Below are 24,779 nucleotides of genomic sequence, written 5' to 3' on the forward strand. Positions count from 1 at the left end.
ACACAAGTTTCATCATAAATACACCAAATATTCTTTGTCCAAAATTATGCTTGCGACTGACGTGAGATTTCTCTAGCTTTCAAGATTTATAAAACATACTCCTTCCTATCCTTAGGTATTCACCACTGTGACAACTGTGTACATAGATACAAGATAAGAGAGAAAGTGCAGCAACCCAATGATATGTCTGGGAAAATAACTTTCACTGATCAACAGAGTATGTACAGGCTAAGCATTGCAGTTTTAGTGTTCAAGCCCTACATTAGGAAAAAAAAAAAAAAGGAAAAGGAAGAAAAAGATGAAATGAGATTAAACATTAGCAACTGCTACATGAAACTGATATGAATAATTTCAGAATCTATGTCACTCTGGCTTCAGAGCACATATTACATGTTTTTACTAGCATGCACATATGCAACACTAGAAGGGTAACTGAAACTCCAGAACTTTGTGTCCACACTAACAGTGAACACAAGAATATTTCTTAAGGTGCAATCAAAATCTTTTATATGAAACTTGCTGGCACTTGACGCCAACAAAACAGAATAATGTCATATAATCACAGCGACATTGCAAGTCAAATACAGTCTCCGTTCAACCACACAGCCAGGCTCTGAAGCAGAATGGAGGACCTGTACCTGAAGCGCAGAGAGGTGACAGTGTTTGTGGGCAGTTCTCTTCATGCAAGTCTTTTCAAGCTATACAATCACCACACTATTCAAACTTCTAAAGTCTTTTTAAAAGCTTAGAATTTGTTCGAGCTAACACTGGCAGGCTAGAAACAGCATGATGTCTTAAGCCTCCAGTTTGATTTTATGAAAGAGCTGTAAAGCAATTATCTTAACAACAATTCCTGTCTTTTCCCTTATCATCTTTATTTTAATGTTTCTGAATCTTACTGCTCTGACAGTTACTAATTTAAATGTAACCATTTTGAGTTTATTTTCATTCCTTTATCTGAGGTTCACTCAGCTATTCTGTAGGTGCAATGCTACCAAATAGACAGATATCCACCTCGTGCTTCCTACATAAGAATTACAGTATTATAGTCTGCATAATCTGGATTATTTAAAGTCCATATTTAAACTGTGCAAGCACAGTACAAAGTACAATGGATGCAAAAATACAGCTCTGTTTTGATTTGCTTTGTCTCCTTCCCTCAAAAGTCCACAGAAAATTATTGGTTTATTTCTTCACTTGCAACAATTAATAATTCATTTTCCCTGGGTTTATGTCGGCACCAAGTGATGGAGATTGTGCATTTTAAACAGAGCATTTTGTCCATGGCAAATTATTTTCTGACACATAAAGTTGATCAATATTTCTCTTTGCGCTTTTAAGGAAGCAGTATTAGGAAATTTTACAAGGAATCTTGCACTATATTCTCACTTGGCAAAACGGGCACATAATGCACAGCTTCTGTTCACTAATAAGGCAGTGCAAATTGAAAACTAAATAAGAAAACATACACCTAAGCTTAAGGAAAGTATCTTTCTGTGGCTTGACTTGGCACAGAAATTACTTCCAAATCCATTTGCAAAAACCTAGCAAATTCACCACTATTATTTGAGTCCTGATAATAAAAGTAAAATATTAAATCCTTATACAGAATTCACATAACTACACTAAGTACTTCTCATAAAAACAAACTCATCTCCAACCATATAAAATTTGTTTAACTATTCAATATCTAACAGACATAATGCTTTTTAAGCACCAAAGACAACGCCAAAACATTTAACAAATGGAAAACTACATTAATTTCTAATTAAAAGAACTATTCAAAAACAGAACTAAAAAATCTTCTACAGTGCCTGAATCTGCAATAAGTCGTCACATAACTAGCCAGGAAAAGCACAAGAATCAATATTACTGCCCTGTAATAGCTCTGCCAGTAAAAAGATGGCCGACTGAAATATGTTTTTTCCAACACAAAAGATTAATTTTGTTTGTACTGCACCTATTTTAACACAGGACTCAGCACTGCCAAATCAAACTCAGAAGGAATTGCACCAGTAACTACAGTGAAAGGGAAACAAATGTTAAGCCCAGCCTCTAGGCCGGAAGGCAGCACAACTCCAGAAGCAGTGGTGTTATCTCAGAACTCACAACATTACTAATGGTTACTTAAGTAAATTTTAATTAAAGCATTTCACTCCCGTACTTTCCCAAACACATATGACATTTTGCACTTGGATAACTAGCAGCCTCCCTTTCACAAAAGCTTATACTTTAAATAAACACACAGCCAGAACAGATGTAGCAAAACAATAGTTACTGTTAAGTTTGGTCTCAACATAGACTATTATCTGTCTGCACGAACCAGAGAGCTCAACCTCCTCTTACTCTCTGCTGGATGGCAGCTTTGGGTACTAAACTGCGAGGGGGCTGCTGTATAGCTGGGTTTTTTTGTGAGGGTTTTTTTGTTGTTATTGGGTTTTGGTGGTTTCTTTTGGTGTGTGCATGTGTTTGGGTTCTTTCAGGGGGTTGGGTTGGTTTGCTTTGGTGTTGGTTTTGTTTGTTTGTTTCTTTTAACATGTTATCACTGACCCCATGGCATTCTGAGAAAGTCATGCTTGGCCATAGGGACCAGATTTTCAACTGATCAGTTCAGTTAGGCACAAAACCTAAATGGACAAATCTTAACAAGAGCTCAGAACAGTCAGTGCTAAACTCTTTTGAAAATCCACCCCCAATTATAGATGCCAAGTACTTGAAAACCCGGCTCCAAACTCTTAAAAATCTGTTTTCCTATGCTCAAAGCCAACACTGCAGCCATTAAAGGTTTTGGGACTGCTGATAGTATGTATTTCTACCAGGGCAGGGACAACACAAGAGGCAACCTAGAACAGACTGAATAAATCTACTGGATAAATCTATTAAGTTGGTGAAAAAGTAATTGCAGTTTGGACCATGAATTTTAAATCATTATAAATAGGCTCAAACACACCTTTATAAATCAAAATACAAACCACTACAATCAACACATTTTTGCCGACGAGAAATAAGTTTGTTTATTCCTGTAGCATAAAAATCTGTGCTTCAGGATTCAGTGAACTCTTGGAAAGCATTTTCTGCATCCTACTGATTGTGGAAGCATTTTCCCTGCAAAAAGTTGTCGAGATGCTTGAAGAAGTGGTCATCGGTTGGTGACAGGTCAGGTGAGTATGGTGGATGAGGCAAAAATTCGCAGCCCAATTAGTTCAACTTTTGAAGCATTGGTTATGTGACATGTGGTCAGGTATTGTCATGGAGAAGAATCAGGCCCTTTCTGTTGACCTATGTTGGCTGCAGGCATTGCAGTTTTTGGTGCATCTCATCAATTTTCTGAGCATACTTCTCAGATTGAATGGCTTCACCAGGATTCAGAAAGCTGCAGTGGATCAGACTGCAGCAGACCACCAAATAGTGACCATGACCTTTTTTTGGTGCAATTTTAACTTTTGGAAGTGCTTTGGAGGTTCTTCTCAGTCCAACCACTGAGCTGGTCGTTGCCAGTTGTCATATAAAATCCACTTTTTGTCACATGCCACAATCCAATCGAGAAATGGTTCCCTGTTGTTGCACAGGATAAGAGAAGATGACACTTCAACGATCTTTTTGATTTTCGGTCAGCTCATGAGGTGCCCACTTCTCGAGCTTTTTCACCTTTCCAATTTGCTTCAAATGCTGAATGACTGTAGTATGGTCGATGCTGAGTTCTTCGGCAACTTCTCATGTAGTCGTAAGAGGACCAGCTTCGATGATTGGAAGTTGACAAGGACCAGCTGAAAGCAATGGCCGGGCACTACGCTCCTCATCTTCAAGGCTCTCATCTCCTTTGCAAAACTCCTTGAACCACCCCTGCATCGTACACTTGAATAAGAAAATTGCTCAAATTTGCTTTTTGTCTAACAGCATCTCCATAGTCCAAAATAAATATCAAGGAAACAGCAGGTAGTAAGTCAGTAGCAGAAAAACATAAAGCCAGAAAAGCACATTAAAATGGTGTATAATATAAACACATTTATTTAAGAATGTATTCCAATATCAAATGGCAAATTTCAACAATGCAAAAACCACAATTACTTTTGCACCAACCTAATACTCTACATGGCAAAGCTTGCTATTACTACTACATTTACTGGCCCTGTCCATGCACCAGTTTGAGTTTAGCCCCTCTTATGTGAGCCAGAACTGAGCACCTCTTCCTTTTGCCAGTTCCTCACTGACGCCAGCCTCAGTGCTGCTAGTGACAGCAGATGGGAGCCAGAACAGTGAGCTGGCCTGAAAGAAAATGCAGCAATCCCTCACACCTTTCTTCCCTGTAACCAAATAGGGTTGAATCTATGGCAAAAAAGGGCAAAAAATCTATGGGCAAAAAAGCCAACAGAATATTCATCCAACTGATAATTTATCCAATTGCCAAAGAGAACATAGCCATTTGTTATTAAGTGCACTAGGATGGTATCACGTAGCTTTAACGCACACTCCAGGAATCACTTCCTAAAAGCAACTGCTGTGCAAAATGAGACTGAATTACATTTTGAAGCTTTTACAACTGCGAACTTTCATATAAATCATGCAATAACAAGGCCAAAATCCTGCCTTCAGCACAATTCTTTGTCCCAAAGACATGAATAGAACTTGGTTTTGGTTTTGAAGTTTCTTTGTGGATATTTGAATTTAGTGGCACAGCGGTTGCTTACACTTTTATGTTCGACTGTAAAACCGAAATGACAGCTTTGGCCAGTTCATCCAGTTATTACATTAGAAAGTCAGTTTCCATTAGTTCCCTGAACTGCCATACAGAAAAACTGGAATCATCAGACCTTTTTCCATGCTGTGACCAGGACTATAACAACAAGCCTCTGAGCATCTGTTAAGGATATCTTGCCTTTAAAAGATGTGCATGACATCTAATGTGGGAGTGTTTGGCTTTTCCCTGCTACAACCTGCCCTGAAAATTTAAACATGTTATTCTCTTAACACAAACTATCTTTACCCCAGTTACAAATATAGACTTTTTAAAGAGATCATGTTAATTCTAGCTTATCTAAACACAGGTGATTCTTATGAGACAGCAAAACCATCAGGGACTTCAGGTACCATCAGGGACTTCTAATACCCTAGCATATAATTAAGACATTCGTTAGCAAGTAACTTTAAGTGGGTGTAATTTAATGTTTCCCTCCTGTCCCTTGAGCAAGCACAACACAGAACCATTTGATCACAAGCTCCTAAAATGCACTGTCTCGATAAAATCTGACACAGAGACTCATAGCAGAGGTCCAGCCCAGCCCCCCCCCCTCAAGGATCAACTTCCAGGTTCACCCACTTAAGGGAGGAGGATGGCAGCCAGACTGTGCTGCCTCCATTTTTCAGTAAATTCAGCAGAAAGAAAGTGCCCTGTAGGACTCATTTATCACCCGTTCTTCCTTTGAGTAACTCCACGTTTTGTGAGGTGGGCTGGTCACTCATGAGGTGCACTGAAAATGGGCACGTCTACCCCCACTGTCACCTCAGACTGCCCCTTTCAGCAAAAACAGTCACCACCCTCCTTTGATCTCAGCCTGGTACAGCCTGAGGGATCTGCACACCAACAAAAAAAACACAAAGACTTAGCATTTTACATAATCTCCCTACTAAAACATTGCTTAGCTAGTAGCAAATTACTCAGTAAATCATTTAATCATTTAATAAATCTACTGCCATTGAAATACCTTTGCTCCATGCTGCCTAGCAGGGTTAATTTCGAAGGACGACACTGGAGAAACAAAACCAAGCGAGCACTAGGAACTGAAATAAACCGTCTGAGGAGCAGGGAGCCCAGGACACCCCACAGGCCCTTCCGCTCAGCACCTCTCCTCACACCGCCCAGTGCTCCTCAGCCGCTCCCTCCACTGCCTGCAGCTCATCCAGGCTTTTTTTTTTTAACCTTCTTCTGCAAGGCTGGCGTGACAGGGCCGAGGAAGAGGCGAACAAAGGCGGCTGCGTTTGGCCACGCGCACGGACTTCCCGCCCTGCAGCAGGCGACACGCGCACCCAGCCCGCCCGCCCTCGCTGCTCCGAGGGCGCTGCAATGGCGGCCGCAGAGAACCCGCTTTCCCACCGCCCTCGCTCTGATTGGCTGCTCGGCAGCAGGGGCGGAGACACGGCTGGAAAGCACCAATCAGAGGGGCGGGTGGGTCTGAGGGGATCTGGAGGTGGCGGCTGTCGGCGCCGTGGGGCGGTTCGGTGACGGAAAGATTCTCCTGTTCCTGGCAGCCAGGTGTCTGGCCCTGGTGAAGAGCGACGCATCAGCTGGTGTCCTCCAGATGAAGTATAGTCCGTATGTTATTCTTCTCAATATTATATTTGTTTGGAGGTATCTAACGTTAGCTTCAGAAGTAAAGTGTCAGTGCCCTCTTGAGGAATAGCCTTGCTTTACCTTACCTAGATCCTCATAATACTATGTGACAAACTTCTAATACCACAGCCAATTTTTAAACCAGTAAAAAGGTGCCTTAATGTCTTAACAGGTTGTGGTGCGTAAGCCGTGCCATCTTTGTTATTGCCAAACTGGCTGGCTTGCTGACTGTTGGCGCAACTCTAGCAGTTCCTGATCTGGGCAGTGACTGGGGTGCAGAACGAGGTGTGAGTGTGAGGCTGGCAGAGTTACCTGCACTGAGTGGGCGCTGTGGGGAGAGATAGTACTGCTCTCTGGGATGCAGAAGAGGGGCTGATGCTGCCTGCTGGGCCCTGTGGCAGTCTGTCACCGAGGCCCCCTGGCACCCGTTGCAGCAGTGATGGCTCTGCTGCCCCTCACCGGGGCTGGTGCTGCTGCCTCCAGCAGAACTGGAGTGCAAACGAGAGCTAGGGAAGGGAAAGGAAATGTGAGGTGGCCTGAAGAAGAAGGAAAATACCAAAAAAGTGTGGTTTAATTTCTGATATATCTGTAGATAGGTAGTGGGGTGTGGGGTTTTTGGCAGGGGGGTTGAGCTCTCTGTGAGCCACTTTCCACTTAATAGAAGAGACCCCCAATTAATATACAAGTTCTCTATAGTTTTCAGAGAGAACAGTTTCATCTAAGACTTGTACTACATGCCTCTTTAAAGTAGCTTGATTAGTAGCAGTTTTAGATGGTCTTGCTGATGATGACTCAAACTTTTTATTTTCTCTGAACCTTAAGCATATTAATTAGTTTTTGTCAGTCACACTGACTTATTTTTGTCATTCTGATGATCATTTTTGTACTCATTATTACATCAGTGATTTGTTTAAATCTATTTTATGTACCCAAAAGTCCGGGATGGGTACGTCATAATTATGTTGGCTTTTTGCATTAATGTGTGATCTATAATGTTTTGGAGCCATCCCATGCTGTTTATTTAATTAGGTTGCCTGGCCTGTGTATTAAAAATCTTTCTGCATCTTGGAAAGTAATCTAATTTTCCAAATACCAGAAAGATAATCTTATTCTGTAAGAAATTTGACAGGATTTTTAATATTCCGCTTGTCCATGCCACAGCCTTTTTTCTTCTGTAGCAGTGGTAAAAGTCACAGCACAGTTTAAAGAGTTTTGGAAGAGCTGTCTTCAACAGTGAGCTTTTTCTCTAGAACGATAGAGCGTAAACACTCTTAATAGTATACAGTACATGTTTCATGAAAACAGCATGTACTGAAGTGTATATCTGTGTAGTAATGTAACCATAAATACATAAACACTGTCACAGAACTCAAAAGAAGGATCCAGTTTTCCTCTTGTTCACAATGAATGGCAGCAGTAATGAGCTGGAACGGTTGTAAATTGGCTAATAAGTAGTTAATGTAGAAACTTTTTTTTAAGTGCCCATTTTGGGTATTATTATATATATCTTTTTTTTTTTTTTTTTTGTGTGTGTCAGAACTATTGCTTCTTACAGCGGTATGCAGTACTAATAAAACGTGAAATCAATTTTCATGAGATCTCAGGACACCTCCCTGCACATGCAAAACTGTTCATTTGTCAAACTTGTTCTTCCTGCAGCCCCCAACCCTTGTACATTTAAGTCACTCTGTTTCCAAGAATATGTTATGGCCAAATTTTCCAGGTTTGGGTTTTTTTGCAAATGTGAAGAGAAGTGGGTTGTACTAAAAGTACTTGAAATCATGTGGAAACTTGATTGCAGATATTAAGTGTGTCTCAAGATACAGGTATTGCAGTTGACTGTTATGAATGTCTGTAATCCTGCTGATAGTAAACCTGTAGCTATGAGAAATGCAAGCTTTGTGGAAACTATTTTCGTCTTACTAGGCAGACTTTAAATCAGGGAGGAGGATGTCACAGGTCTTAGCTTCTCAAGAGCTAGCTTTTTGCAAATTACTTTGAAGTGGTAGATTTATCTTTTCAGTCCTTACATCTATTGAGCATTTTCTGTACTCACTTGTGAAATCACTTTTACATCGCTGAACTATTTGCTGCTGTTTTTTTCCCGTAATGATTGACCTTTTAATTATTCCATTATCCCTTTGCTCCTGCACCAATGCTGAACTGTTGGGCTTGGGGCCTTATACATTGCCTGCAGTTCAGCACATGCTCCACATTTTTATAGGAACTGTTGAAATTACATGATTCCTCTCAATTCAGTTATGTGCTTGGCAGCAGTTCCTTCATGGGTATAGCTGTTGTTTTCCCTCTCTACTGAATGTTCTAGCTCTTGCAGTGTCAGTTCCTTCACCAGCCATCTGTTTTGCTGGCTCACTGTCTTAACAGCTCTCCTGCTCAGACTAGATGCAAGTCCTACAGAGTACACTAGCAGCTGTTAATTTTTTATTCAGAAGCTTTTAAAACAGTTGTTGCTGTACGCATATATCGTATATTTCATCCTCTCTATTAAGTCCTTGACACTTAAGTTGCTTTCTTCAGCTTCCTTCTTTTTCCAGGTTCTTTCAAAACTCGTCTATCACTTCATTTCTTTTCCTGATTTTTTTTTTTAGAGTAATTTTATTCAATTTCACAACCTAGCTTGCTCCTGATTTTTTTTGTCTGGAAGGTGCATATCTGAATGCATGGAAAGTCTAATCCAGTTTTGTGTGTTGCTTACCAGTAACTCTGTTCTTTAAAATCCCTGAAGGAGGCATCTAAATACTTTCAGATATTATGTAAGTCAGGTAATAGTTCCTGAGAAACATAAGATTGATATCTTTTGTCAAGAAGTTTGAGAACAACTTCTTTTTAGCAGTATCAGTGTTACAGATAAGATAGATTGTCTTGTAGCTCAAGGGCTGGCATATTGCTAACCTAGCAATCTTTTTGATGAAAAGTTCTGCTTGCTTGTAAGCTGGTCAAGACTGAATACAGAATTGCTTTATGAATCCCCAAGTGTATACTGTCCCTTATTATAATAGCGGTTTGTTTTATTTTTGTACACTGTACCTGCTTTATAATCTGCCCATATCTGAGCTTCATTTAGGTAGTGTCTAGAGCATTCTAAACCACTGCTTTGTGTTAGTGCAGTTTTCAGGGATAGAAATGAATCACACAGATAATAATTTCAACAAAGATATATATATATTTTTTAACGTATGTTGCTAAGCCTTTCTCAGACACTCTGCTCCTTTCCTGGACAAATTCAAATATTGTTTATCGCTAGTGCCAATTAGTCAGCCAAGCATCTGTAGCTGGCAGCTGTCCTCATGAAGAAGGCCCCAGGAGATTAAAACTCCTGGGACGCTGATTTGCATGTTAGATGTTACTGTTTGTCATCTTCTAAGGGTCTTTTCTACTTGTTATTTCTTAATGATAAAGAAAACTGAGTGTGCTTACAGCAGTAACTAATAATCAGTAAGCTGGATTTTATTTCCCCACTGTACTTATGACCTCCTGGGTAAATTTAGACCTGTCATTTAGTACCTCTAGTGAGGGACTGTCTATCCAAGGAAGGTTTGTTTCCAAACTAAACCCTTGCAGCTGAAATGGGTCTTCTCCCATTGTGGTGTTGTTATGCTGGTAAAGGTATGTTGATAACACATGAGCCTGTTCTGGCTAGGAAGTTGAAGTTGTATTATTATATTGGTGGAATTTATGCTAGTATAATAATTCCAGTGGTATAGTCTCCAAAACTAAATGAGGTTCTCATGTGTGGTCATGACAAGCCTTATGAATGACTATGAGAGGCAGATGAATTTGAAAATGTCCAGAAGTCTGCAACTGAACTGGTAACTAATAAACTTTTCCTCTCATTAAGTGAAGCTGCAGATATCTTATGCTAAAAAAGAACAAGTAGTCAACCCCAAGAAAGCTGCAGACAGAAGCTGGTGAACTACAGCTTATCTTCCCTCCTTGCTACCAGATGGACTCCGTAGCCCAGGTTCAGACTAAGCATTATCCCATTAATATTATGGAATGTCATCATTGTTAGGTGAACACACTGCCTATGTTAATTTACTGTGCTGGAAATAACAAGTAAACTTGCAGCAGAAGACTAAAACTATTCACCAGAATGTGATCAGAAGAGTATTTTAAGAGCACTTTAAAATCCACTTACATGCTAGGCTAGAAGGAGCTAGTGGCTACTTAGCATCCTATTAGCTAAAAGGAATCTCTCAAATAATTCCCTCTGGGGGAAAAAAAAATCATTAGGCCTCACAATATTTCAAATTGTTGTGCTTTAAATAATCTCAGTTAACAAAAAGAATTCCTGCTAACAAACCAGTCAAAATTTGAACCAATATAGTTAAGGAAGTGGAAAATACAGAAGCTTTAGCTTCATTGCAATTGTTACATTGTATTCTCATTAGTTTTACATTAAAACTATTTGAATCAGTCACACTTCCAGTTGCCAAGAAATGCTCATCTGCTACATCCTAAAGTAATAGAAACATCACTGTGTAGAGCTTATTAATCCTTTTCATACTGTGTTTAACAAGGCAGGCCGTTCCATTTACTTACAATGGGTTCAATAAGAAGTTAGATTAAGTAACTTTCTATATTCTATAAAAATGAATGATATGATATAATAGAAGTTGTGTTGTGGCACAGACATAAAGACTGCATAAGTTCTGAATGGAGAAATCTGGAGCTGGGCCCTGTAGCATGGTCAGAAGTAGCTCTTCATAGGCAGATTATGAAATTAGAGCTGTAATCTCTGCTTGACATAGAGTTAATATGCAGCCTTCCCAGGGCCGAAGCTGTTTACTAGTTCTTCCATCTGTCAGGATTTTCCTAGCTTCTATGGGAAAGAAATACCTACATTTGAAACTAAGATTGCATAGAAGAAAGCGGTTTTTGTGGATAGGTTGTGGAACCCTTTCTAACAATTGTAGGTAGCTGCTGGCAGACCACCAGGTGAAGGAATGAATGGGTGTAATGGAGCAGTTATTTACAATAACTAGAGAAATTAAAAATCCCTTTTCCCCTCTTTGGTGTGACATTTGAAACTTGTTTGTGTGAGAGAAAATAGTGGGGAAAAATAGTAGTCAAAAGCATTAAGACCTGAGGAGAATGATTGACCTGAATGGAAGCCTACATGGGTGTTTTGTTTCATTCTTTCTTTTAGGACTGGGGTTAGCTTTTTCTTTCTGAGAAAGTTTAGCATACGAAATCTGCAAGGTTAATGTAAAAACTAAACTTGAAGGACCTTACCATTGTGAAATAACAAAATCAAGCATCATATCAGCTGGCAGAGATGAACTCTTCGTATTTGCTGTAAGTTACTTGAGCAGACTGTCTTTGAAAGTCAAAACAGCAAACATGTAGGAATACTTATTTTGTGCTGACCTAGTGTTCTTGTAAGGTAGTGTTCTGCGCCTATAGACTGACTCTTGTGTTCCAGAGCCTTTTCTTCTAGGACCAAAAAGCAGACTAATGTAATTAGGTGTTAGCTGTGTGCATCAGCAGCCTGTGTGCCAGAGAAACTTTCAGTAAAGGTTTCTATGTACTTCTGTTCAATAAAGATTCAGCTGTGCCTGTACCTTTTCACTTTGTGTACCTTGGATTCATTACTGTTTTTCTTTGGAAGACATAAACAGGACAATACTGGGCTAAAGCTGGAGGTTCTGAGAAGTGGTCAGAAGGCTGGCTTTTAAAATGTGCCAATTATCTATTTCTGTCACTCATGTTGTTTGAAAATTAATAGTTTTACATGGAAGCTGAAATGACAAATTCAGGGCCTTCCCTCAGTGAATAAAAATTGTTTTATACCCAAATATGCATTTACAGCAGTATGGAATTAGGTCTGCCAGTTTGTGGTAGCCTACTTATCATGCTTCATTTCCACTGTATATAGTTCTTTCAAAGGAATGTTTATCATATAGCTGGTACTCTGGTAGCAACGGGAGTCATCTGCATAATTGCACTTCATCAGGACAGGCTTTTTTCAGTAATTTTTCCACCTTTGGTGTGGGAGTAAGAAAAGTTTCCCCAGGACTAGAAACAATTAAGTGTTGTTTTTAGATTATGCAGTCATCTTTACTTCTGCATTGTCTTGCCATGCTTGAAAGGCACATGCAGTTTCAAGTTAAAGCTTTGGAGAGCTTTAAGTTTCATCGTGAAATTGATGGCATGTGTATCCTCTAGGACTAGCAATAGTCTTCATCTCCAGTGTGTGTCAGCAAAATATGCACTCCTGCTTGGGAATTAATTATGGGCACTGTCAGGGTCTCGTCTTCCCTCTTGTTCTCTCTCAAAGAGGCATGAAGGGATTCCAACATTGTTTTTACCCTTCTTTCCTCTCATGGGGACAAGAGAACGCAAACGTCTCTCTACTCTCTGACTAGATTTGCCCACACAGAAATAATAAATTAACAAGATTCTTGTCTTTCTTCATTTGTCTGTGTGAGTTCTTTAGCTTGGATAAGAGACTCCTGTCTATGTTGTGTTCAGTTCTAGAGTCTCTCTGTCTTTTCCTTTTACTGGTAGGATCATCAGTGAAGTTCAGCTTTGAGCTTGGTGAAGCACTTTGATAGAAAAAGCTACGAAACTCTGATCCCTCATCTGCATGGCAGTCCTGCTTTCACAGAAGTAATTGTGCCAAGAAGTCAGGAACTGGAGAGTTTTTCTTCCAGTCTGTGATATTTGAAGTGTTTCAGGGAACACTCACTGTTTTAACAAATCTTCGCTTGTCATCTCTCACTGAGACAGGACTTCTCATTGTTTTCAGTATCTGTGACAGACAGTTCTGCTTAGCAGTATGGGAAGGGTGCAGCAGCCTGTATAGAAAGCTACAGCCCTCAACCGATAGCTAGTAATTTATTTGAAATAATATTATCTCTTCCCAGGCAGCATTAAACTCTGCCTTTTCTCCATCCAGTAACTGCTTAGTAAATAAAACAAAGTTGCACAACTTCCTGAGGCGAGTGATCATGGATCTTTCTGTTACCCTCTTTGCAGCTACCCTAAAGGAGTCTGTGAATTTTTACCTCTTTTTCCAACACGGCTTTGTCAGTGTTTGAGTAGGGTGACTACTAAACTCCTCTTTTGGCAGAGAGGAGATTAAAGCAAGACATCTTGTTTAAAAGTGAATAGCTTCTACTGTGCTTGAAGCACAATATGCATGGGAAAGAACAAAACACACACACACAAAAAAACCCTGCATTGAAGCAAAACTGTTAATCAAATGTTAACTCATTTAGAAACAGTCAAGAGGAACAGATGGAATCTCTTCTCCTGGAGTCAGTTTTTTAAATATATTAAAAGCTTGTGTACTTTTGAGTGGCAGATATGGCTTGTCACTTTAGGGGTTATTTTTGCTGTTGTTAATACTGAAATAGATTGTGCTTGAGTTATAGTAGTTGACAGAAGTCTTAAGTACTGCAGAGAAAAGACTTGCCTTGCACTTGTTGTCTCAGCTTTCGAATTTAAGGAGCTGTATGTAGTTTAACTTTGAAATTATGTAACAATAATAGAATCCTGCTCAAGTTGATGCTTTGTAGCAAGTCAGGGAGTGTGAGGTGGTGTGACTGTACCGTGAACACATGTTAAACTTCTTCCTGAAGTGTGTTCTTTAGAACAGCATTCAGCTATCCAGAGCAGTGCCTAAGACACGCTCTCTGCAGTTTGTACTCAACTCCTGGTACGTCTTGTGGTATTTTTCACATGACACAGTGATACAAGTCTAAACCTTGATGCACTTCATATTCAAATCAGAACCTCTCATCTTACGCTGTCAAATTTTAATCCATTCTCTGGTAACATACTTCTGGAGTAAACATACTCTTGATTATCTGAAGAAAATGCTTTTCAGATTATCTCAATACTGAACAGAACTGTTAAATCTTGTTCTAAATCTGTAGTTGCTCTGTGTCATAGGTCAGATGCAGGTTTCCAAAGCACAAGGTTCAACAGATGCTGTGGGAATATTAACAAAGGGTACCTTTAAGAATTGTGTCCATATTTTTAGGATGCCAATTTAAAGTTTATGCACTCTGTATACATTTTCAATGCTGAAATTTTAAAGCACTTCCAAAGCAAAGATACTAAACAAATTCACAAGAGCTGCTCTCTGATTGGAAACATAACTGAGAATAGTTCCTATCTACAGGCATAAAGCTAAGTGGACAGACAGAGGTTAAGCTTCTTATGAGTGGAATGTTGTATGGTTGTGCATAGATGTCTCTTCTGTTGTGATGTCTGAGACATCTTGGGTCCAAATCTAAAGATTGTATAGCCATTTTAAATGGAAGCTAATGGAAATTCTGGCTATTTCAGAAATTTTAAAGACTTTGGTCCTGTGTGCATTTCATGGAATACCTAAGATGGCTGTATTTCTAAATTTTGTCAAGTTGCATTTTTTGAAGACAAGAAGCAAGAGATTAAGAAAAACAAAAACTAAACAAAAAAAACCCCAATTTTTTTATAGCGGCCTCAGACAAGTCTCAAAAAAGAAACATGAAGAAGGCCAGAATAAGTTATTTTTTGATGGTCTTATAAACAGATCCTAGTTCAGGCACCTCATCTATGCCATCTGTAGAACAGCATGTGAGTGTAGAATACAAACTACAATGTAGCGTTTCACCTGAAGGCCAGTAGGCCAGCAGCCAGCAGGAATAATGACAGAGAGCAGCAGGCATGCTGCCCAGGCGTCCTTTCCCATTGAGGAGACTGGGGTCACCTCACACACAGAGGACTTTCTTCATGTTCTTTAAATATACTTGTTAAACCTCAAACTTGTAGCACAAGTTTCAAGACAGAGAATTCTCAGTCTCCCTCACCTGCTCTGAGATTTTCTATAATCATGGAGTTACTTGTTCCTGTTTTGACTTAAGAGGATGTTTGCTGGTCACTTCATTAAGGTATGGCAGCATTCTGCCTGCTTTTAGAGCAAAAGCTGAGTGACCCTGACAGCATAGCCATCAAAGGGCAGTATTTGCCTAAGTCAGGAATCGCCAAAAGCTGGTGACTTCCCAATGGATAAATACAACTGTATGTGCAGGGCTTGCCCTCTATGCCATCTTCTTCCATTTCTTACCCCTCTGCCAAGCACTAGAAACAAAGTTGAGTAGAACTTAATCAAGAAGGAAAATCTGCATTCATTCTGCATACCATCCCCAAACTATCCATTTCTCAGAAACTAGCTGTTCAAGACAAAATAGAATGGATTGAATGTTTCTGCACGAATCTTTGTCAGCATTGTATTGTCAGCTCAAATTATGGACTGTTCCTTTTTACAGCAACGGCACAATTCAAACGTAGTCTAACATTTTCTGAGATTTTACAGTGAGCTTGACCTGCGATACATAAAAGTATATGATTATAGCAATCATGCTTGGAGAGTGGCTACAATTTTCTTCTGTTTACTCCTGAGTGTCATGGAGAACTTACTACAAAGGCTTAAAATCTATATTTAAATATTTGCAAGTTAGGAGCTATACTTTCAAAAATTACCGAGAATCTTACTTGCTACTTGAAGCAGGTCACTGGGATTACTCCTTTTAAGTTAGCAGGCCCTGTCTTGTAAGAGGAAGCAGTTCAATAACTGCTTATTGTGTTGTGCATTTAAATATCTTCTTTGGAGTGTAGACTTGGGAGTATCATGCTAACAATTTAAAGGCAATTATGAGCATAAGTAAAATCTAGTTACATTTAATACCAAGCATTGCTAGAATTCAAACCGAAAATTGGCACTATACAATGTATAAAATTATTTTTTCTCTTTTTAGAATTGTAGAATATATATATAGGCTGTCTCAGCCACAATCCAGGGACTAGAACCGCATATTAAAAGATTTTCTTTTTTGGGAATACAGGGTACTTTGGTTCTCTTTCATAAAGGGATGTGTCTTGTCTCCCTCATACAGTTAGCAGTAAAGAAGCACTGGTCTCTGCTTTTCAATAGCACATATTGATTTTTAACTATTGCATTTTTGTAAAGATTGTGCTTTTAAGGATTATTCAGTGTTTAAAGAAAAAAAAAAGACTCAAACTGTTACTGCATTGCTGTACAATGTGATCATAACAGTGGCTCTAATGTAAAATATTTCCAGGTCAGTTTTTTGTGCATGTCTTTTTGAAAAATAGGCTTTTACTTAAGTGTAATGGAAACATTTCCATTACTTCAGCAGTCTACTGTAGAAGTTAAAATAAACATTTCCACAAAGAGATTGCAACTTGAGATTTATTGTACTGTGCTGAATGCATAATAACTGCACAGAGAAAGTTGCAGTGGATCCTACATCAGAAAAACATGGATTGTTTATTGCCCAAGCTGACATGTAAGCAATTAGTATAAATGTTCAATTTGCAATAGCCTTTAGCATAAACAATGACGAGGTAACAGGAGTGTCCTTTAAAAATATTTTGGGAAGACCAGATCGTTAGCTCTATTAAAAGCATGCTGTGCTAGCTTCATTAGCACAAAGCAGCTTTGTCTTTGTCCTGACTGACCAGGTAAAAATCCGAACGTGGCAGCAAGCACAGGGTCTGGGTTGATGAATGATGGCAATGCAGGGGTGTGGTCAGAGCACGCTGCTCAGCTCTTCTGCTGTTTTACTGGCTTCTCAAGGGCTGTTGCAGGCAGCAGCAACTGAAATGTCTACAGTGTCCTTCTGGTATTAAGCCTCTTTCATTCCTACCCAAAAATGAGAACCTATTTTAAGGCTTAACAGCGTCCTTTTAAATTAGAAGCAAACTGCCACAGTGAGATATTCAGACTGAGTTAAGCAGTGTATGCTATAGTTACCATCGCTAAACACAGCTAGATCTGTTAAGATCAAAATGGTTGACTTGTCAGTCTATAGTAATTGTTCCCTGTGGAAAAAATTCAATAGCATAGCTTAAAATCACACATAGCTGGTCACATGCTCTGAGGCTCCTATGGTGCTGAGACTAAAAGACAGAGGCAGGGAGGAGCTATGTCAGGAAATCTTTTAATTCTAGCGGTGAGAGGGGAAGCTTGCCTTATATACAATTGTATGCACAAATGGGTTTTTAATTTTACAGTAACGTGCTATTATATATTAACTTGAACCTTAAAAGGCTACTTTCAAGGGCCTGACGTTAAGCCCCTGCATGTCCAAGGTGCCTATTGGAAGGAGAGCTTTTGGATATGTGATGACTGTGAGATGGTACCCAAACTGTTCTATTTATTTTTATTAAAGTAAAGCACAAAAACTGCTGAACTGCAGCCTATATAAGACAAATTGAATGCATGGTTTCCTGGAAATGCATTACATACATGAACCTTAAAATCGTTAGTACAAAAAAAAGTCAAGTCAATTAAATAGAAGTCATAAGTTTCTGTCCAGACTGAAGAATCTTTAATAACATGGGAACTGATGGGAGTCCCATCAACTTGCTTTTAAACACCTGCCTTAACTGATTCCAGCAATTGTCTTTGTGGCTCTCTCTGGTTTAATACCTGACATAGCAACGTGGGGAGTGGAGAATGCCTTATACACAAATAAATTCTTTCTCAATACAGGACACAAGTGTTAAGAGTATGCTAATTAAATGGCATTTGGTTTTCTAAAGGAAGCAGTTTTTTAATCTTAGTTTGGTTCTTCAGTTTCTTGTCAGAATCAGCATAGAAACGGTGCAAGTTCCTGGTCTGGCTGCATACAGTGTCCCAGGTTAAACTTTTTGCACTGTCTACACCTGAGAAAAGTGATGAGTTTTGCCAGCCTACCCCTTCCTATGCCAATCTGAGAAATTGTAAGTCCACCTGTATTACCAACATTAAAAAAAAAACCCAAAGCTACAGCTGCAGCCTACTCTATCTAGGTTAAAACATACAGTCTATCGATAGGTAAGGAATACTCACCAATCCTTAGACAACAGAAGCTACTACACATAGAGGCAGTTAAGAACACTTGCTGCTTGATTACGCATGTTTAATATGCTTGCTCAATTCCCTATTCATCATCCAGCAATAAGAGGAAGCCTGAAGCATCAGGCATAGCAACACAATGCTTGGCTGTAAATGACTTCATGTAGGCTGTAACTTGTCATTTGGCCTTAAATACAGTGTAATTTTTTCCTCCCTTTTCTGACACCTTTTCACAGAAGCACTGTGCATGCTGGTTTGCCTCTAGCCTTTTGCTGCTTGTCCTGGCTCTTTGCTGGGGCTAGTAATCACACAGAAATAAGTAAGAAATTACTGCTGTGCAAAATCTATACAAGCAGTACAGCTAAGGAAGGTATTCAAGGAAACCATTTTGCAGTCTTCACTGTAGCACTACCTGTATGACAAACACTGCCTTTATCTTTTCCATTGCTGAACCATGAGAATAGGAACATGATTCCAAGAGGAGGGGGTTTTTCCTACATATAACTAGGCTCAGATATTTGCAGTTAACCAGCCATCCTCTCTTTTTTTCCCTTCCTCAGCCCCCGGAAATCAAAATAATGAAACTACTTAAAAAGCATATGCACTGCGCCGCTTTGTTCCCCGCGGTCCCCTCGCGGTGCTCGCTCCCCGCCAGCCAACCCGCCTTTCCGCCAGCGTCCGGCTCTCGGCTCGGCAGCAGCCCCTCGAGCCGGGCCCCGCGGAGCAGAAGGGCGGCTGGGGATACGATGCGGATGGGCGGAGAGGAAGAGACTTTACCTGCCGCGTTCCCCGCGGAGCCAGGGGCGCCTGAAGCTGCTGCATCCACGCCGGGGCGCGGCGGGCGGGCGGGTGCTCAGAGTGCCTGGCGGAGGCGGCTGAGCGCCGGAGCCATGGCCGCGCCGCGGAGCGTCGGGAAGGGAGCGCCGCCGGAGCGTCCGTAAGCCGGCGGGAGACTCAGCACCTGGGCGCTGAACAGCTCCACGGAGCGCCACGGGCGGGGCCGGCGCCGCGCTCCCCGCCCCTGGGCGCGGGAGGGCCGCCCGCCTCCCGCCTCGCTGCGCGGCGCCGCGGCCGCTCCGCCCCGCTCCGCCCCGCCCCGCTCCGCTCCCGCCGCAGGCGGGGACGCGGCCCGCGGGCGGCGGCCGAGCAAAGGGCGGGGATGACCACGCTTCCCAGCCGCCCCCGCGGCGGGAGATGGCTTTGCTCCGGCTGCGGCCGGGAGTTGTAGTCCTGCCGGTGCGCAGCGCTGAGAGCCCCGGTGCCAGCGGCCCGGCTGGGCGGTGCCTCCCGCTGGGTGCCGGAGCGGACTGACTGCCGGCCTGCCCGGGAGCTGGCGGCCCTGCGGCCTCTCCCGGCGTGGGCCTGCGGGAGGGGAGAGAGGCGAACCGGCGGGTTCCGCTCGCTCTGCTCGGAGGGCAGAGCTCCTCCCGCCCGGCGGGTCGCGGTGCGAGCCTGCCCCTCGCTGGTATGTTGTTACTTCTTTTTGAGGTGATTTTCTTAAGTGGTTCAGCAAAATCTCCATTAAAAACCGTCATGAAGGGTTACTCACTTTCAAGAAATTAGTGGCAAGGAATGATTTAATTAAAATTTCTTTTATGTTTTTCTGAAGTCTGCCCAGATGTTTTACTTAAGATGACATCACAGAAATACCACGTCAAAAATTTCTGCAAGTTCAATACAGTTCTTGTCCTGTAACATGAGTAACTAGATGAGAAGCTTTTCGGTTATACTGGATGAATGACCCGTTTTATAAAAGCTTTCCAATAGTGCCCATATCTGAGAACAGTATGAAAGATGTTTGGACTCCAAAAGATGTTTGGCTTTTGCTCAGAGAAATGAAAAATGTGACTTGTCATTGAAACCGTTCCAGCTGAGTGGCCCTGCCTGCAAACGGAGGTTCTGGGATAACGTCTGTGTCACTGCGCGTCTTTGCAGAAACTGTAGCCCTTTACTTTTTTTACATTTTGGGGGCTGGGGTTTTGTTTGTTTGTTTGTTTTAGCAGATATTTTTGTGCAGCAGTGCTGCTTTTCAGAGAAACAGAGCAGAGGACGGCAGCAGACAGGCTGATGGGAAAGACAAGCAGTTCTGCATTTGACACACAGGGCTGTCCATGCTGGATAGACATAAGTTATGGTTTGGAACACAAAAGAGGAAAAACATTATTTAAACAACATAAATGTGTGTACCTTTTAGCAGATGTAATTGTTTATTGGAATTCCACTTTCTAACACAACCAGATTATTTCCTGCCTCGCAGACAAAATGACTCTGCGTTCTTCTGGGCCCAAAACGTGTCTAATAGCACAAAGACTGATAAGCTGAACTTACCCTCTGTGTTGTGACAAACACTTCACAGAAATCATAAATTCCAAAATGTTTTAGAGCTTTTTGTCCAAGTTCAAATTGTGTTAATAGGGTCCTGTCAGTCAAACAAAGCTTTAGGAGATTTGAACAGCATCCTTCACAAGGAGAAGTCAGTAAGCTAAATGGGGGATGCTGGGAAATGTTTGTCTTGCCTTCTCCTTTAAAAAAAAAGGCAAGCAGAAGCCCTAAATGAATTTAATTTCGGGCTGTCTGCTTTTGGCAGCGTCTCCTGTACCTCCCAGCAAGCTTCTAGGAGGATTATTGATTGTGTATGGCAGCAGCTCCCCGTTTCCACATTAGCCCTCGGAGGAAACGAGATGATCTATAAGTAAATATTGTAGGCGTAAAAGCTGTGCTGAAGCCTTTCATTATTCATTTCAATTGGATGTTTTGGTTTTTAGAAGATAACTTCATTGATGTTATGGGTGGTTTTACTGTTTTGTTTAATGTTTTATTTATGCTGGAGTATAAAACCACTTATTATGTTAGTTTTTAATACAAGAACATTAAAGTATAATTCTTTTTGTTAGCTATTTGGGAAATGAAAACCAAGGATTTTCCACTTTTATAGCCCTTCAAAATCATAAGTTTGTGCAAGATTTAATTAACTAAGCCTTATAAGTCAGTAAAATCACTTAGCATATTTGAAAAGCAAACCCATTGATTTAAGATACCCAAGCACAGATGAAGCAGCCTACATTTGGACATCAGAGCTGGGGAATTGCAGAATCCTTTGTAACTCAGGTTAGTTTAGTGTTGAATAATTGCCATCAACAGTTTGCCTTATTAGGTTCTAATAAAAAAAAAACCCCTTTGATTCTCAGATTAATTTTGGATAACAGATTATTCCAAGAAAATTTGATGGGAGCATAGCTTGTTAACTAGTACAGCGAGGGGGAAAAGGATTAGGCTAATTAAGGCAGGATTCATTAAGTCCATACTGAAGCCATATGCTGCCTATCTAGTGAAAAATTTCATGTCGTAAAAGTCAAGAAAAAGTTTAACAAGATTGATGAAACAGACTTTATTATCTGCTAAAGCAGAAACCTCAGAGGAGCTAATGTTGTAGAGATACGACGGAATGAACACATTGTATAATGAAGCAAATCAGAAGAGCAGACCCAAGTCTAGAATTGAGCAGCTTCTCTATTGCCTTATCATTTTCTTGCTGAAAAGCGATACGTTTGCAGATAGTTGTGGCTACTTTGGTTTGGTTTGGGTGCTCCTGCTCATTGGCTTTCTTAGTACATTTGTTTGTTTATTGAAGATCAAAAAATAAAAATATGAGCTGTGCTCTACCATCCAAATGCTCTCTATTAGACGATCCCTGTATGGTTTTGGAAGGAAGATTTCACCATTTAAAACTGTATGTTCTACAGGTTTTTGATTTAAGATGTTCCCAGTAGGTGTTTAGTTTTAAAAACTTCCTGATGATTTAAATCGTTATTTCCTGTAAGGGCGTAATTCAACAAGGTAATCAGGAGGTACGGTGAATGTGAACATGTGAACTGGGCAGGAATCTCCGTGACTTGCTGACTCAGAATTACAGAGAGGTTACTTTTTTACTGATCTGACACGTTCTCTTCCAGTGAGACATTATGAGTTTGTGCTACCAGAGAGCTTTGGGTTTGCAGTGATAAACGGACACCTTCCTTGCTTTTATCTTCTGCAGGCACAAGTGCCTTTTCTGAAACCTTCAGCTGTGGTAGATGCAAAACTAGCTCAACCTGTGCAATAGGTGTAGACCATCTCAGCACAGGAGATTGTTCAGGTTAAATGCTAAGTGAAGACTAAACAATTGTTCCAGACTGAGTTTCTGGACTAAGTACTTCCTTTCCGCAATACTAACTAAAAGAATATGAAGATGATATTGGACACCCAATATATCCAAATATAGGATGCTGCAATGTAACATGAAATCTAGTGTAGTTCTTACTATAAGTAAAAGTAGAAAGATCGGGAACATGTACTTTCACATGTACTAAACCTGAAGTGTTGAAAAGATTAAGTGATCCTACCAGAGAATCTGTGGGATTCAATAATGCATTTTAAAAACACGAGAAGCACTACAGAGAAATGAGTTTTGGTTTTACTGAGTACAAGTGGACTACAAAATACACAAACCAATAAGAACTTGGGCAGTACTTTCTAGGAGGCTGGGACGAAACCCAGCCGTGTGTGATCAGGAGTTTCTGGCCTGCTGCTGCTCCGCCCCTGATGCGTGTGCAATGCTGGGCTTGTGCTTTGCAGAAAACTGGTCTTGGTTGGTGAAGATTTAGTTTTCCACTCCTACATTAGTTAACTGAACATGTGTGTGCTGGTGGAAGGGGCTGAAATAAGTATCCTCACGAAGGAGAGATAGCAGGAATGCAGAAGCCTGTGTTTAGCTCCCGTGGAGGGTACATTTCCATGTCACTTTAGGGATTATGCCGTTGTGTTTGACTTGCCGTAAGAAGGGCTTTCCTTGGGTACAAGTACTAGGTCTGTTCTGGCTGCCTTGGGTACTGACAACTGTTGAGCTGCATGAGCATAGCATTCTCCTTCAGCTAACACGTCCCTAACTTGAGGTAACTGAGGTAGATAAGACATTTTGGTATGATACTACATTGGTTTATGTAGATACCATTTTCTTTAAATCCTAGGAGATATTAGAAATCAATTAAGTGGCGGGATAGCCTTGGTAGAGTTACACTTTTGTGCTGAGCTGGTCTGTTCAGCTGAACAGATTTCTTTAGATCTTTTGAAGAAGTTTCTTATGTTCTTGTTCACTGTGACAGTATCATGGGACCAGCTGCTATGGTTTGCCAACCTGGCACAGGATTTTGCTGGTGGTTCTGGTAACAGCTGGGATATGATGACATCTTTCTTCTCGTGATATATAGTCCAGTAGTGATTAAAGTAGAAGGGCCAAAGTTCCACCTAGGTTGTGACATTCGGTAGTTCCAGCTTTAAAAATCGTTTTTACGATGAAATTAGGAGGAGTTTGAGTAGTAACTGCAGTGGCTGTGTTGCACTCAAGGCACCAAAATTGAGCTTGAAACAAGCTGACCTGTGATTAACTACTGCTGAGGAAAACATTTCTAGACTACTTTCTAAATTTGTACTTTACTATGCAGAAGTAGTTTTACTGCTCTGCCTTCCTGTGCTCATGATAATTGTCATCAGCTTTGTAATTATGTTGAGTGTTGTCGCATAGAAACAAGTTTAAAAGGTTTCTGAAACCATGGAAATTAAAGACTAGTGACCATAATGTGCTAGTTGAAGCCAGTCGTACTTTTTGGTTTTGTGGCATCGTGCAGTCAGCACCGACAGTGTTTTAAATCTGTAATTTCTTGCTGTTGCTTAAGCCTTTCTTTTCTAATTCTGAATGTTCTACGTGTCTGTGTAGTAGCAGCTAGCACTGCTCGCAGGAGAACACTAGCAGTGCTGGTTTGGGGTTTGTGGGGTGCGTTGGTTGGTTGGTTTGGGTTTTGTTGTTGTTTTGTTTGTTTGTTTAAAGCAAAAAAGTTTACTCTTAATTTGTCAAGTTAGAAGAGCAATTTCAGAGACAAATGTGGTCCAAAACATCTTTGCTAACGAGTGTATTCCAATCCTCTAATTTAAGCAATAAAAAGTGAAACTGAGAGCATGGAGCCTGCCACTAGTTTGAGGAGAAGCACGCCTTGCAATCAAGCTGTCTGCTATAGATAGACCTGTCATTCAGATCAATTACGAGATCTTTAATTTGGACTCTGCAGTGACTTTTATATGATTATGTTTTCTTGGAACTGCATTGATGTGGGTCACTAGCAAGCATTAAAAAACAAAGCTGAAATCTGAGATGATGTGGTTACAGAGAAAACATCGAGAGCTGCGGTCATTTCTGTCTCCCTTGGCCTCCTGGGAAATCCTAACGAATGAACAGAGCTTTCGGCTTCTGAAGCAAGAAGAAAGAATAATCATCATCCTTCGGGAGCAATGAGAAATGAGGCAACTGCACTCTGTTTAACACCATTAAGCTTTCAGTTAATACTGTTTTAGAAACAGTTACAGCAGAAGACTGTCAATATTGAGACAAACAGAAGAAAGCTTACAAATATGACTCTTGTTCTAATGCTGCAGAGCCATAATACTCCTCAAATTTATGTGTGTGTCTTCTGTCTTTCCAATGGTATTCATTAATTGGTGAGCTTCCAGTTGGTGTCTTTTTCAGAAGAGTCTCAAGAAGGTGCT

General features: G+C 40.7%; 1 protein-coding gene across 1 annotated transcript in view; it reads right to left on the reverse strand.

Annotated features, from left to right (window-relative positions):
• Window positions 1–19,147, reverse strand: part of SMPD3 (sphingomyelin phosphodiesterase 3) — a 94,591-nt gene extending 75,444 nt beyond the window's left edge. Inside the window, exon 1 of the mRNA XM_082062533.1 lies at window positions 18,981–19,147. The gene's annotated coding sequence lies outside the window, so the exon portion shown is untranslated. The remainder of the gene's footprint in view (window positions 1–18,980) is intronic.
• Between the last annotated feature and the right edge of the window lie 5,632 nt (window positions 19,148–24,779).

This window comes from Streptopelia decaocto (genome assembly GCF_964273445.1).
Source record: "Streptopelia decaocto genome assembly, chromosome: 11".
NCBI classification, from domain to species: domain Eukaryota; kingdom Metazoa; phylum Chordata; class Aves; order Columbiformes; family Columbidae; genus Streptopelia; species Streptopelia decaocto.